The sequence below is a fragment of the Tasmannia lanceolata genome, unplaced genomic scaffold (assembly GCF_043159265.1).
Source record: "Tasmannia lanceolata isolate RefF3 unplaced genomic scaffold, GAP_Taslan_0.1 ptg000016l, whole genome shotgun sequence".
NCBI lineage: Eukaryota > Viridiplantae > Streptophyta > Magnoliopsida > Canellales > Winteraceae > Tasmannia > Tasmannia lanceolata.
In genome coordinates this window covers 15,579,045-15,594,133 of record NW_027518693.1, presented here as the reverse complement: position 1 = coordinate 15,594,133, position 15,089 = coordinate 15,579,045, and the positions used below count along the sequence as shown (strand labels likewise).

Sequence of the window (15,089 nt, the reverse complement as noted above, 5' to 3'; positions counted from 1 at the left end):
ATTTTCTCATGGATCGTATGGGCTTTGGGGGCCGGTGGAGAGGGTGGATCCGGAACTGCTTATCGTCCGCCTGGTTTTCTGTCCTCATCAATGGATCAGCAAAAGGATTCTTCAAATCTTCTAGAGGATTGCGGCAGGGCGATCCTCTCTCTCCTTTTCTTTTCCTGATTGTGGCCGAATCACTGTGCAGACTGCTGAAAAAAGAAAGTAAGTTGGGGCTATATCAAGGGTTCCTTATTGGCGAGAGTAAGGTGGAAGTATCGCTTCTTCAGTTTGCGGATGACACTCTTCTGTTATGTTCTCCGGTCATATCACAGATTCTTAACCTTAAAGCTATGCTTCGTTGTTATGAGATGGTTTCGGGTCAAAGATCTAATTTCGCATAATCTCGGTTGTTCGCGATCAACGTTTCTGAGAGCGATGCATCATTTTTCGCTGGAATTATGGGGTGTGGTTTAGATGTCTTTCCAGCAACCTATCTGGGTCTTCCTCTTGGTGTGGGTCGACCGAAACACAACCTATGGGCTCCTATTATTCAAAGGATTGAGCGACGTTTGGCCACCTGGAAGCGCCGGTTGGTTTCCAAAGGAGGTAGATTAGTGCTTATAAAGGCCGTTCTATCCAATATGCCGATATATTTTCTATCTCTTTTTCAATGTCCCACCTCGGTTGCTAAACGCATCGAACAAATTCAGAGACGCTTCCTGTGGGGCGGATCAGGGTCTTCCAAGGGGGTCTCCCTGATTAAATGGAGTATGGTCTGCTTGCCTACTAAAAATGGAGGTTTGGGTATCAGGAGGGTTCAGAGTTTTAACCAGGCCCTTATGGGCAAGTGGCTGTGGAGATTTGGCGAAGAACAATCCTCTTTGTGGGTCCGGGTCATTGGAAGTAAGTATGGTTCAAATCATGGGCATTGGGACTCTGTTGATAATTTTAAACTCAAAGGTCTCACGGTTTGGAGGGACATCTTGAAGTTGAAGTCGTTATTTGCTCCTGGCGTCCGATTCAGAGTATATAGGGGGGATCGGATTCGGTTCTGGCAGGATCCTTGGTGTTTGGACGATCCTCTTCAAGTGATGTTTCCTGACTTATTCATCGTTTCATCTCAGAAAGAGGCCTGGGCATCGAAATGTTTTGCAAGGGAACATGGGAAGGTGGCTTGGTCTCCTAAGTTTCGCAGAGACTTCTTTGTTAGGGAGTTAAACTCTTACAGCGCCCTCCTCTCCTTATTGGATTCTTGCTTCATCAAGTCTTCGGGCGTAGATCGTCGGATTTGGATTTGGAATCCTTCGGGGATATTTTCAGTCAAATCTTTTTATAACCATCTGATCCCTTCTTTAGTGGAGCATGTGTCCTCCTCGGTTTGGAGACAATCTTGCCCTCCAAGAGTTGCTTTCTTTGGGTGGTCGGTTAGCTGGGGCCGCATTCAAACTATGGATTTTATGAGGAAACGAGGAATGTGGTTAGTAGATAACTGTCCTCTATGTTTATCCGCTGGGGAATCCATTGACCACCTTTTCATACACTGTAAGGTTGCTCGCCATATTTGGGGTCTTATTTTTTCTCGTTTTGGAATCAGTTGGGTCCCTTCCAACTCTATGGCTGAATTCATTCAGAGTTGGGCCTGGACTCCTTGGAAAAGGAAAGGCAGAACGCTGTGGAAGATGTGTCTCCTGGCCTCATGATGGTTCTTGTGGAAAGAGAGGAATGCTCGTATCTTTGAAGGGAAGGCTAGATCTCCCTATTGGATTTATATTCAGTTGATAGCTGCGGTCATATCCTGGGCTCGAAGCCTTCCCCTGTTTCGTTTTGTTTCAGCTTTCGACCTCTGGGAAGGATGGTCAATCATATGCTTGGAATCGGCTATCAAAGTGAAAATCCTCCCCTCCTGGATTCCTCCTCCTCCGGGGTCCCTGAAACTTAACTTTGACGGATCGTCTATCGGCAATCCAGGAATGGCAGGAGTAGGGGGGTTATGTAGAAACCACAAAGGGGAAGTCCTCTAGGCCTACTCGGGGCCTATCGGAGTGGCAGACTCAAACGAGGCAGAGGTCCGAGCCGTTCATAGCGGGCTTCTCTCGATGCCTCGTCTAGAGTGCGACAAAATTATCGTCGAAGGGGATTCCTTAAATGTTATTCGCTGGCTTTGGGATAACGCTTCTCCCCCTTGGCGATTTTTGCCTCTCTTAGAGGAAATAGAGGACAGAGCTAAGGGCTCCTCAATAGTTTTTCGCCATGTCAGGAGATCAGCCAATGCGGAAGCAGACACCCTTGCCAAGAAAGGAGTCTTTCGGGCCGCGTTTGAGTGCTTTGACTATCTACCTCCTTGAATTATTGTACTGCTATCTTTGTATTATCTTTGTTCCTTCAGGACCACCTCGGTTCTGTTTATATATATATATATATATATATATATTCTGTTGCCCTTTTCAAAAAAAAAAAGCGGAGTTTAAAACGAAGTTTTACTAATATGGTACCACCCTTATCAGAAAGTCAAGGGAAAATTAAAAGGAAGGGCTAGCTGAAGCAAGTGACGAAGTTTTCTTTTGGCCATCCCATTTTGCTGTGGGTTGTCGAAGGCAAGTTTATTGATGAATAACTCCTTTGCCATTAAAGAAGTTACTAAATTCTTTTATCATAGAATTGTAGATCAATTGTAGTGTGAATTTGTGGAATGGATGTGTGATACTGAGTGTGCACCATAGGAAAAAATAATTTTAAAATATATCAAATATATCCAGAGGCAATGATTAATCGTCAAGACTGGAAAAATAATCAAGTTTAATTACCTCCCCAAATGTCATGGTAAACTAAAGCAAAAGTACAAGAAGTAGAAATTTTAGATGAAAGAAAATGTAGACGGGATTGTTTTGCAAGAAGACAATAGGACAATGACCTTAGTCTCTGTCATTGCCCTGCTACCATGTATCTCTGCCTCCAGAGACAGTCCAACATCATTAGCCTTTGCTAATTGATTTAAGTAATGGACCATGGACATCTAGACAATGGTTCTAGTATACTTCATTACAGCAAAGCCACATGTTGAAAATAATGGTTTGAATAGCAATAATTATACGAGACAATATCCATTTGGTATGTTGAAAGTTTTAATTGAGTCTGAAATCCCAGAAAATCTTTGGTGCAGTCTTGAATTGGCCACAAGAAGTCATAATATCAATCTAGAGCTTAAAAAATTACATGTTGCAAATAATTCTAAGCTTATAAGAGCAAGCATCATTACAACAAAACCAAGTCAATAGAATGGAGCCACTGGCATTACTCCTCGTCTCAAAATTGACAAAATAGAACTACCTGCCAAGAATGGGGTACTTCCTCTTTGTACCATTAGCAAATCTAATCCCTTCCCCCATAGACCTCTTGAAATTATCATCAGCTGGGAAAATACAGTAACTTAATCAGAGATTCTATCATTGCTGCACCAAAATTTCATGAAATCTAGATAAAACACACCTTTATAATGGCTTCATAATGGCTACATAAATAGTTTTAAATGGCAAAGGAAAATGATATAGTAACCGAGAGTAAGACCGATGGGAGAGACCAACAATGAGAATGTGTCATGTCTGCAAAAAAAAAAAAAAAATCTACATTTTGTTGATTTTCCTACACCAAAGGACTGGCTTATGCCCATGGTTTTAAATTTCGTCCGAAATCCAAACCGAAATTTCCAGAAATTCAATTTTTTGCCATTTACCAAATTTCAGTCCCAAATTCCGATTAAATGCCATTATTTATTAATAAAAAAAAGTATTAAAATTTTCGGCTGAAATTTCGAAAATTCAGTCCGGAATTTCGAACCAAATTACAAAATTTCGGACCGAAATTTCTGTTTTCGGCGGGGTCTGAAATGGTTACCGAAACCGAAATTTTAAACCATGCTTATGCCTAGTATTCGTTATAAGTAATTCTCTTTTGTTTTTTGTTTTTTGTTTTGAGGTAACGTGGTATGTCCCCATCTTGTACTTCTTTTATTCTATCAATAAAATTTTAGGTTCGCCCGGGTCCTGGATAAATTCCAGGTATAAGGGAAAAAAAGGGAGCTGGCTTATGCCAGTTGTCATGTTGTGGCAAGAACCCAATTGTTCAGTTCCCTATTCGGTCTTACTCTCAGTTTTGCTAACATTACTCAATGGCAAAAGACCAAAATACATAAGAAGCATGACCGCTAAAATAAGTGACCAACTAGATTACCGTCTTGAAAACATCATTTTTTAAACTCACCATCAAAATTTAGATGAAATTTCATCCTAAAAATGAAAATATTGCATGACATTTATTTCAAACAATGGTCCAAATTCATCTCAACAAAAGCATAGACAATATAACGGTAACCACATTCCAAACTACATCTTAAAAAAGAGAAAGAAAATGACAATTCCAAAAAGGGAGATAATTTTTCGCCCCCCTTAGGATTATGAGCCCCCCTTTTAACGTAATTCCAAAAAGCCTTAAAGTATGCCACAATTCACGTTAAAGGGGGGCACATAATCCTACAGGGGGGGTGAAAAAATCATCTCCCTTCCAAAAATTATATCAACTTTGAATAGAGCCCATAAACTTACAGATCCCTCTTCAACCTTGCAAAAGAGAGAATAATTCGGAGAGGCAAATGTTCAGACAATTTGGGAAATGTTGGGAAAGAGATTAGAAAAAATTGAAAAAAAAAATATTTTTTAAATTGCAACAAGTCTATCTGCTATGAAAACACTTGTTTTGTAAATAAGACAATTAAAAGTATGGAAGGATGGTTAAGTGCATGTGTTTGCTTGAATAGGATATTGAGTTCAGTTTTCACCACAACGTTTCTTTCATTAGTTTTGGATTTCTAACAATATTTATAGATAATATATAAGGAATCAACGGATTATTTTTCAAATTTGTGTTTAATTTAGAAGAAAAAAAAGGGTTTAATTTAGAAAAAATTGCATTTAAATTGAATAATGTGAGAATATTTTCTAAATATTAGGGGATTTTAAAGTTTAAAACAAGGCATTAAACATTTGAGTAAAACTAAATTAATCAGAGAATTTTGTAAAATTTTGCTTCTTTAATGGTAAAAAATGCTGATGTCAGCAGCCAATCGGTCTCCCAACCATTAGGGAGGGATTTGTCCTCTCGAAAATACAACCCTTTTTGGGGAAAAGAATAAAACATTTTAGTCCCAAACAGTAGATGCAGAAGGAATCATCTCTTCCGAATGAGAACTCAAGCCAAACATAGACAGAAAAGTAGAAAATGTCCTCACAAATATTATGTGAAGCTTAAGATTTATATTTTGGAAAAATTATAGATGATAAAAATAATAAGAAAATGCATAAGGTGGAAGCATTTTGATGAACACATACCCCGTGATGTGCTGCACTCTCATTTTATTTTCGACAAGCCTGTAGCGGCAGGAAGAAGGACTCTATCACAAGTCTTCAACACCCCATTTCTCTTCTTTCACAAACAAATGTTGGATTATGGGGATATGAGAAACTTTGAGACGGTCTCCACTTTCATCTGTTCGTAACCTCGCTACCAGTTGTTCTGGCATATCCCATAGATTTAGCTCTTTGAGGGTGGTAAGGTATTCAATGCCCCAAGGCAGCATCTTCAACTCCCCACAACGTTGAAGTTCTATTTCTTCTATGCTTTGCATTGTTCCCTCCTCCATTCGTATAAAATTCAATTGAACCATGTCACACAAGTCTAGTCTCTTCAGTTTAGGGAAGTTCCCAGAATGGAAATACAGTTCCTGCCCATCGCATACCTTTCGTTTTTTTTTTTTTTTGAAATGGCAATAATAATATATAGCAAATTTAGGAGGCCGAGATGGACCACCCATATCTACAATAGGAAGCAAGAAAGAAACAGGAACAAAGAAAAAACAAAATACAGAGAAAACCCCTTTCAGGGAGGAAGGTGGTCGAACCACAGAATAGAACCACCGGAGACACCATGCTTAGCTAGCGCATCCGCCTTATCATTTGCCGATCTTCTAACATGTTGAAAGCCGATAGCGGACCCCGCAGTTAAGTCCTCAATCTCATCAAAAATGGAAAGAAATCTCCACGGAGGAGCCACCCCACCTTTCAACCAACGAATCACATTTAACGAATCTCCCTCAACAATGGTTTGATCCATCAACCTTCTATCAATATTCAAAATGCCAAAATGTGCCGCCCTTACTTCCGCATCCGAGGAATCAGACACACCAATAGAACCGTAGTATGCCCACATAACATCCCCCTTATCATTGTGACAAACCCCTCCCACTCCTGCCGGACCCGGATTGCCGGAACTCGCACCATCGAAATTAACCTTATACATGTTTTGAGCAGGGGGCTTCCACCTATGCAAAATAAGATCTCTGCGCTCAACACTAAAGCACACCTCCCGCCAACCTTCCCAAAGATCAAAAGCCGATACAAACCGAAAGGATGGGAGGCATCTCACCCAAGATATAACCAAGGTGATGATCTTCAAGTAAATCCAATGAGGATTCATGGCTTTCCCCTCAAAGACTCTAGAGTTCCTCTCCTTCCATATAGACCACCACGTAGCAAGTAAACACAAATTCCACAAGGTTTTTCCTTTTCCATCCAAGGAACCCCTCCCCATTGGTGCAAAAGTGACGGAATAGATTTTGGAAAAACCCAACAAATCCCAAATCTCATGAAGATGAATTGCCATATGAGCTTAGTGAACGAACAATGCATAAACAAGTGATCCACAGATTCCCCATCATGCAGACATAGTGGGCAATGATCAATAAGCCACATACCACGGTTTCTCAGAAAATTAATAGTTTGTATTCTATCACGACAAACCGCCCAACCAAAGATACAAACTCTAGGTGGGCAATGAAATTTCCATACCTTTGCCGAACATGAAGGGTTAGAAATGGGCATAATACTTTTATAGAAAGATTTAACCGAGAAAGTCCCAGAAGGTTCCTCAATCCAAAGCCTTTTATCCTCCCCATTCCTTTTAATGTAACAACCCTCAAGAAGGGCCAGCAGGCTAGAGATCAATTCCACCTCCCACTCAAAAAATGATCTTCTAAACCCAGGGTTCCACACAAGAACACCATCATTCCACTCAAAGCAATCGCTAACAAAAGCCTCCCTATTTGAAGCCATATTGAATAATCTCGGAAAACGACACTTAAAGGACACATCCCCACACCACACATCCTGCCAGAAAGATATTCTATCACCCCTATACACTCTAAATCTAACCTTTGACTTGAAAAGAGAAGAGATTTTTAGAATGTCTCTCCAAACCGACAACCCTTTTTTTTCAAACAAGTCCAAGGATTCCCATCTCCCCATATCACATCCATACTTACTTCTAATGACCTTGACCCACCAACGATCATGCTCATCCCCAAATCTCCATAACCATTTACCCAAGAGTGCATGATTAAAATCTCTAATTCTCCTGATACCCAAACCACCCAACTTAATGGGGACACAAACCTCCTCCCATTTGACCAAAGCAATTCCTCTCTTATCCTCATTCCCACCCCACAAAAATCTCCTCTGGATCTGTTCAATCCTAAGGGAGACACTAACAAGGCATTTAAATAAAGACATGAAGTATATAGGTATATTGGACAATACCGCCTTAACCAGCACAAGCCTACCACCACGAGAAACAAGATTCCTTTTCCATGAACCTAATCTTCTCTCGATCCTCTCAACTATAGGAACCCACAGATCTTTATTCGGTCTACCAACCCCTAACGGAAGGCCCAAATATGAGGAAGGAAACGCGTCCAGCTGACATCCCAGAATCACAGCAATTTCCAGAGCCCTCTCCTCAGGAATATTCAAAGCAAAAACTTTAGACTTGTGGAAATTAGATTTTTGGCCTGAAATGAGCTCATAGCATCTCAAAATGGCTTTTAAGTTTCTCACTTGCCCAATCTCCGGCTCACAAAATAATAATGTATCATCAGCAAACTGCAAGTGGGAGACCTCCACCTCCTCCAAGCCGATCCTGAATCCTCTAAAAAGATCAAGGCTGCTTCCCTTCGCCAGTAACCTACTAAGGATTTCCGCCACAATGATAAACAAGAAAGGGGATAAAGGATCCCCTTGTCTAAGCCCTCTAGACGACTTGAAGAAACCCTTTGGAGATCCATTAATGAGAATAGAAAACCAAGCAGATGACACACAACTCTTCATCCACGAACGCCATAGACATCCGAATCCCATACGCTGAAGAGAGTAATCCAGACATCCCCAATCCACTCTATCATAAGCTTTCTCCATGTCCAACTTACACAAGATGCCTTGCTTACGAAGTTTGCGATATGAGTCAATAGCCTCATTTGCAATCAATGAGCAATCTAAAATTTGTCTTTTTTCTACGAAAGCACATTGATAATCCGATATGATTGATGGAAGTACCCTTTTTAAGCGATCCGCTAAAACTTTAGCCAAAACCTTATAAAGGCATCCCACAAGACTGATAGGTCTAAACTCCGATATCCTACTAGCACCTTCCACCTTAGGAATTAGAGAAATGAAAGTAGCCCCCGAACCTCTATCCAACTCCATACCTTGATGGAACTCATGAAAAAACACCACTAGGTCACCCTTGACATATTCCCAACAAGATTGGAAAAATGCCAAACAAAAGCCATCTGGCCCGGGAGCCTTATCTCTACTCAAAGAGAAAACAGCCCTCTCAATCTCGTCGACCTCAAACGGATCCTCCAATTTCCTACTCTGATCACATTCTAAATGATTAAAATCCACCCCCTCCGGAATAGGCTTCAATATACCATCTGATGTATATAAGGCATTATAAAAGCTCAATATAGCACTCGAAATATCTTCCTTTCCGGAAACCACCGCCCCGTCCACCATCAATGAGACAATCATATTACCCCTTATTCTAGCACTAGCCATAGCATGAAAGTAAGCTGTATTTTTATCACCTTCTGTGGGACCCGATCCCGCGAGAGGGGTGGGGCGCGAGCCGCCGCGCTCTCCCTCTTGGTCTCTCGTACCCACGCGATTGGCGTGTGCATTTTAATGTTGATTTGAATTAATCTTTCCTGTGAACTTGGGATCACTAAGGCAATCCGAATTCCACACGAAAGAGACTGACAGAGTCGCCACCTAGATGTGGGATCTAGGACCCGTAATTAACCAGAAATCTAGACTCGCTACCTGGTTACGAGAATGGAAGGTATGGGGAGTTATCCGCCACATGCACCATTCCTGCCCGATAATCGGTCTTCGATTCCAAAAGCTAATTCTTTTAAATTTATTTTAAATGGCTCATTCAACTCTATGTTAATGTGCGAACTAAGTGACATGCATCCTATGATCTAATTTTAATGTGAATCCTAGATGTGTATCTTGATTTATTAATTTGTCTGGATTCATTCTAAGTGAAAGTTCTCCTAGAATTCTAATTTCATGGAAAATCCTAAGTGATTTGATTAAGCATTTACAAGAAAATTAATATACAAAACACCACAATTTGTTTGTGGTGCCGACTCGCGGGTGGTATGCCATCAGACATCCAAGCTGCCTACGTACCCAAGCCTTACTGGGATCAGAGTCGACGTAGTTCGGTGCACCTAAGCTAAGCTACTTATGCCTAACTCAACTAGGACACCGACCTAGACAGAATTGACTGTTTCAACAGTTTTGAGAGAAGTTATTTAATTCAAGTTGAGGATTTTATTATCTTAGGATTTCATCTGAGATGCTATATGATTCTTATCTAAATGCAAATTGTTCCTTAGACTAATGCAGGTTTGCCTACATCCTAGTTTACTAGGCTTGTCTTAAGGAAAGATTGGGTGACTAGTGTGACTAGACCTATGGCACGGTTGTTATACATAACAAACGTTCGTGATGAGGCTGGACTCCTAACTCTAGGACTCCCTAAAACCTAGGACACGACCTGACACCAGGGTTCCTAAATTGGGCTCTAATGGTTCTTAGATCGGAAACCATGATCCAATGGTTCCGAAAGACACAAGATAAATCGATTTGAGTTCTTGAGGTTAACGAATTTCAGATTTTAAGGATTTTCAGTTTTTGGACACTTAAGGAATATCAATGGTTCTAGGGTTCACCAATTTCGGCCCAGAATGGCATCCAAAGGAGGGAATCGTGCGCTCTTTCCTTGTGCAATTTAGTACTTAGGTTATAGCATCTTATTGCCTGGCAAATCTCAGGATTTCCGTGGACAGTAACCTCGGAGCCAATAGCATGTTATAGCTTAAATATTCAAATTGTCAAAGATTGATTGCAATTGGGATACGATTATGGATACACTGGCCATTTTTCCAGGGAAATCTAAAGATCCTAAAATTTCTGTTTCAATGGATTAAGGAGTGAACATGTGACAGAATTTTAAAGTTCTTTGGAAATTTTCACAATGATTTTTAATTAATTTCGAATTTTCAATGGATTTTATCAATTTTAAGCATATGAGTGATTTTACAAGTGAAATTATTGCAAACAAATTCGAAATAAGTTGAACTTTTTACAGCAGCAAGATGGGAATGTATGTAGCTTACTGTATGAGTTTTGCAGATTTTTACATTAATTTCACATTTAATCTTGATTAAACAATTAAATGACCAGATTGCACAATTAACACAGAAACTAGTAGAAATATAAATCTAAATTCTATGAAATTTCTACAGAAATAAGATATGAATATAAATAGCATGCAGTGAGATTTTCATGAATTTTAGAAATTATTTACTACTGACTTCGGATTTTTCAATTTTCAGCCCAGATTATGAATTAACACTACACCACACATGAAACCAGATCCAAATCACTTGAAACTTTTACAGCAGAAAGAAATGTGAAATATAAGGCTTCTGTAAAAAGTTTATGAATTTTAATGATGATCTGATGTTAGTACAAATTATCCTAAAATCTGATAGTTTTCAAAGAAAACATTAAATAATATACCAAATAAACTCCAAAAATCTTTATAAATTCATGGTAAAATGAATCAGTAACATATTATTTTCCCACGAAATTTCAGTATTTTTGGAATCTGTTTAGTATATCTTTTAGTTTTCTTCGTTAAAAATCATGTATACCAAATAATTCTGAAAAATTCCGAGAACAGTGTACCTACCTGTGATGAGTTCCTTGCCGAATCCAAAAGCCGAAAAAAACACGAGAATCCCGCCTATGTGCGATCGCTTCCGCTCTTCTTCCTCTTGATCTTTTTTTTTCTTCTTCTTTGTTCTCCTCACTTTGAATGGGGAGAGAGAGAGAGAGAAAGGGTTTTTGTTTTTAAGAGAGGGGTATAGCAACTTTGTTAGAACACATCATAGAAGAGAAATGAGTTGTCCTTTTACTCTCCCTCATTGAACTATTTATAGCAAAGGAATGGGAGGGTGGTGGCCACCATTGTGGACTTATTCCATGGTAGGTGGCCACCATTGTGGACATATTCCATGGTAGGTGGCCACCATTGTGGACATTGAATTTTGACATGTGTGTGGCCCCATGCATGTTTTTTAAAGTCCTTTTGAGTAGGTAAAAGATAACCCAAGTGGGTCCCATATGTGACCAAATTCCCAATTGTGCATAAAATCATATGCCCCACTCCAAAGTATGATTTGAACCGTTCATTTGATGGGCGACAACGTGATTTAATTTGTGCTCCGCTAATCAATCCTATGGGCTGATCCAAGCCATCCAATAGATCAAAATGTGAATATGTTACCCCATTTTTAAATCACTCCCATTTGATGATCCGAACTGTCCATTTGATGGGCGACAATTGATGATCTTGACCGTTCAAATAGTGGGCTGCGATGTGATTTAATTTGTGCTCCACTAATCAATCCTATGGGCTGATCCAAACCATCCAATAGATCAAAATGTGAATATGTTACCCCATTTTTAAATCACTCCCATTTGATGATCCGAACCGTCCATTTGATGGGTGACAATTGATGATCTTGACCGTTCAAATGGTGGGTCGCAATGTAAATTGGTTGTGCCCCCTCAAATCATTCCTCTATGACGATCCAGACCATCCAATTGATGGGTCCCCTACCTAAGTAGGTTGTGTCCTCCTAAATCATTTCAATGGGCTGACCTGAGTAACTCAACCTGATGATCATTTCAAAATTGGTTGTTAAAACGACTTCTCTGAGATCTTGACCGTTCTCTTGATGATCATCTTTAGGTGTTGGATCGAAGAAGGTTTAACACTTATTTTCATTGAAACAATATGCGGGCCCCTTGATTGATCCAAATTTAAACAAATATCCGATACGGGCCCACCGACGGTCCAAGCTCCAATAAATGTCCAATGCGGGCCCACCGAATGGGTCTGAATTCTCCCCTAGCTTGGATTCTCCTGAATAACCATCCTCAACACTAGCGAAAAGAAAAATGCGGAACATTGCAGAATAGATCGGAAAGATTGAGAAAGCATAAGGGACGAACACGGGAATGGAAAACACTAGAATTCGACAACATCACACTAACTTCTTTGTTGATTAAAACGAATCAAAATGGGGTGTCTACAGATGCCCCTCTTTGGTAGAGATGATGTAGTTATCGAATACCAAAGTAAAGAATGACAAAACCATTTTGCGTAGCTTTAATCGACAAAGGACTCTCTAAACACAACGCAACCTAATATAATGCAAGACCTTAGATGAAATCCTAGAACTTGAACATATATCAAAAAGCACTTACTCTAAATACCATGAGATGGCAGTTTAGAATAGCGGAGAATCGGATTTATTCTGAATGGAAAGATCTTGCAATCCAGAATAAAAGATGCGGCGCCGTTTTTGAACAGGCAATGAAGGAATGGGATACCATTTTCAAATGGATTTTAGGAGGGAAAGGAATACCGTTTTTGAACGGTTTCAGAGGAAACAAGTCGCCATTTTCAAACCGTCTCAGAGAGAATAATGGGACTTTCGAAAGTTTTTTTTTTTTATTATTATTATTTTTTTTTTTTTTTTTTTTTTGAAGAGAACGAAGCATCATTTTTGAATGGGCTCAGATAAAACAAGGCTCCATATTTGTATGGATTCAAAGGGCATGAGATATTATTTCGAATGGATTCAACCAGAATGAAGCCTCGCATTTGTACGAGGTCAAAGGGCTAAGAGACGTATCTGTATGGATTTGATAAGAATGAGACCCCGTAGTTATACAGGCCCACAAGGAATGAGATATCAGAATGAGACACCATCCTTGTACGGTTTCCCAAAGAATGAGCAACCATATTTGTATGGATCCCAAAGAAGAATAAGAGACTATTTTTGAATAGACGAGGAAGGATGAGATATTTATACGACTTTCAAGAGAGTAAGAGATGTCATATTCGTATGGATGAGATATCATTGTTGTACGACGTTCAAATAGAATCAAAAGAACATTTTTGAATGGACTCAGAATGAAATATCGTATTCGTACGGCTTTCAAGGAAATGAGACATCATATTTGTATGATGCTCAAAGAGAATAAGAGACCACAGTTGTATGGATTCGAAGAGAATGGAACACCGTATTTTTACGGAGTTCCAAGGAAATGAGACATCACATTTGTATGATGCTCAAAGAGAATAAGAGAACATTTTTGAATGAACTCAGAATGAAATACCGCATTTGTACGGTTTCCAAGGAAAATGAGACATCATATTTGTATGATGCTCAAAGAGAATAAGAGACCATAGTTGTATGGACTTGAAGAGAATGGAACACCATATTTTTACAGAATTCTATGGAAATGAGACATCACATTTGTATGATACTCAAAGAGAATAAGAGAACATTTTTGAATGATCTCAGAATGAAATACCGTATTTGTACGGCTTCCAAGGAAATGAGACATCATATTTGTACGATGCTCAAAGAGAATAAGAGACCATAATTGTATGGACTCGAAGAGAATGGAATACCGTATTTTTGCGGAGTTCCAAGAAAATGAGACATCACATTTGTATGATGCTCAAAGAGAATAAGAGACCATAGTTGTATGGACTCGAAGAGAATGGAACACCGTATTTTTACGGAGTTCCATGGAAATGAGACATCACATTTGTATGATGCTCAAAGAGAATAAGAGAACATTTTCGAATGAACTCAAAAAGATAAGAAAGTTTGGGTTTTGATAAAGATTATCAGGGAAATGGAACTGAAATCCCCAATTAACAACTTTGGAAGCAAATGATTCAATACCACCATGCAGCAAAGGTCTTTCAAAGCTTGAATATGAGATGCCACTTCATTAGCATCCTGCCCCAATTTGAGGCACTCTAACTTTCTTCTAGTTATTGACCAGAGATCATTCTTCAGAGATTTTTCGCCATTCGTGACAGTCGCACCTTTTCCAAGTTTCTCGGAATCCGTTAATGAACCTGCCTTCAGAGTGATTGCATCCTACAACAATTCTTTAAAATAGCATTTGTAAATTTTTCTAAAAATAGAACCACAGACATTGGTAATAAAAAGACAAAATAAGAAAGATTACTCAAGTGATCTCGTGATGCTTCTGACTTATCAGTATTTTCTTTTGGGTTAGGTTAGCCTCTTTTAAAGAATGTTTCTCCACTGATAAACATCTTCACTTATTTTTTAAGACAGTGATACTTCATATATCCTTCTATCAACTTTCGGATTGTTTTGAAATTAATGCCCTTAGTTTCGGGAATCATTGTTATTTTTGCCTGACCTACTGAGAGTTCAGAGGTCGATGTAATTCTTCTGGCGTGAACCCCATCTTACCACGACCAAGTATTCCTTTTTAGATTTTCAACTTGGCGGACCGTTCAACCTTAACTTCTGCCTGAATCGCCTTTTCAGGTTTTCAACTCAGCAGGCTACCCCCTTAACTTTTGCCTAAGCTGCCTTTTCAGGTTTTCAACTTAGCAGAGGAATGATCCTAAATTTTGCCTAGATCGCCTTTTCAGGTTTTCAATCTAGCGGATCTTCAAGCTCCATTTTTTTTTTTTTTTTTTTTTTTAAACACCAAAAGGACTTTACAGGTGAGGTAGAGCTTTTCAAAGAATGGCTTAAGGTTTTGCAAGAGTTTCGACCGAACCTGTGAACAGGTTGC

General features: G+C 39.3%; 1 pseudogene across 2 annotated transcripts in view; it reads right to left on the bottom strand.

The window, feature by feature from the left end:
- Positions 1-3,123: 3,123 nt before the first annotated feature.
- Positions 3,124-15,089, bottom strand: part of LOC143848065 (disease resistance protein RPM1 pseudogene) — a 70,176-nt pseudogene continuing 58,210 nt past the window's right edge. Inside the window, exon 3 of one of the 2 annotated variants that reach the window (XR_013235301.1) lies at positions 3,124-3,394. The product of XR_013235301.1 is annotated as a disease resistance protein RPM1 pseudogene, transcript variant X3 (transcript). Of the gene's footprint in view, positions 3,395-4,584; positions 4,599-15,089 lie in introns of those variants that run through there. The other variant, XR_013235300.1, reaches the window with a different exon arrangement.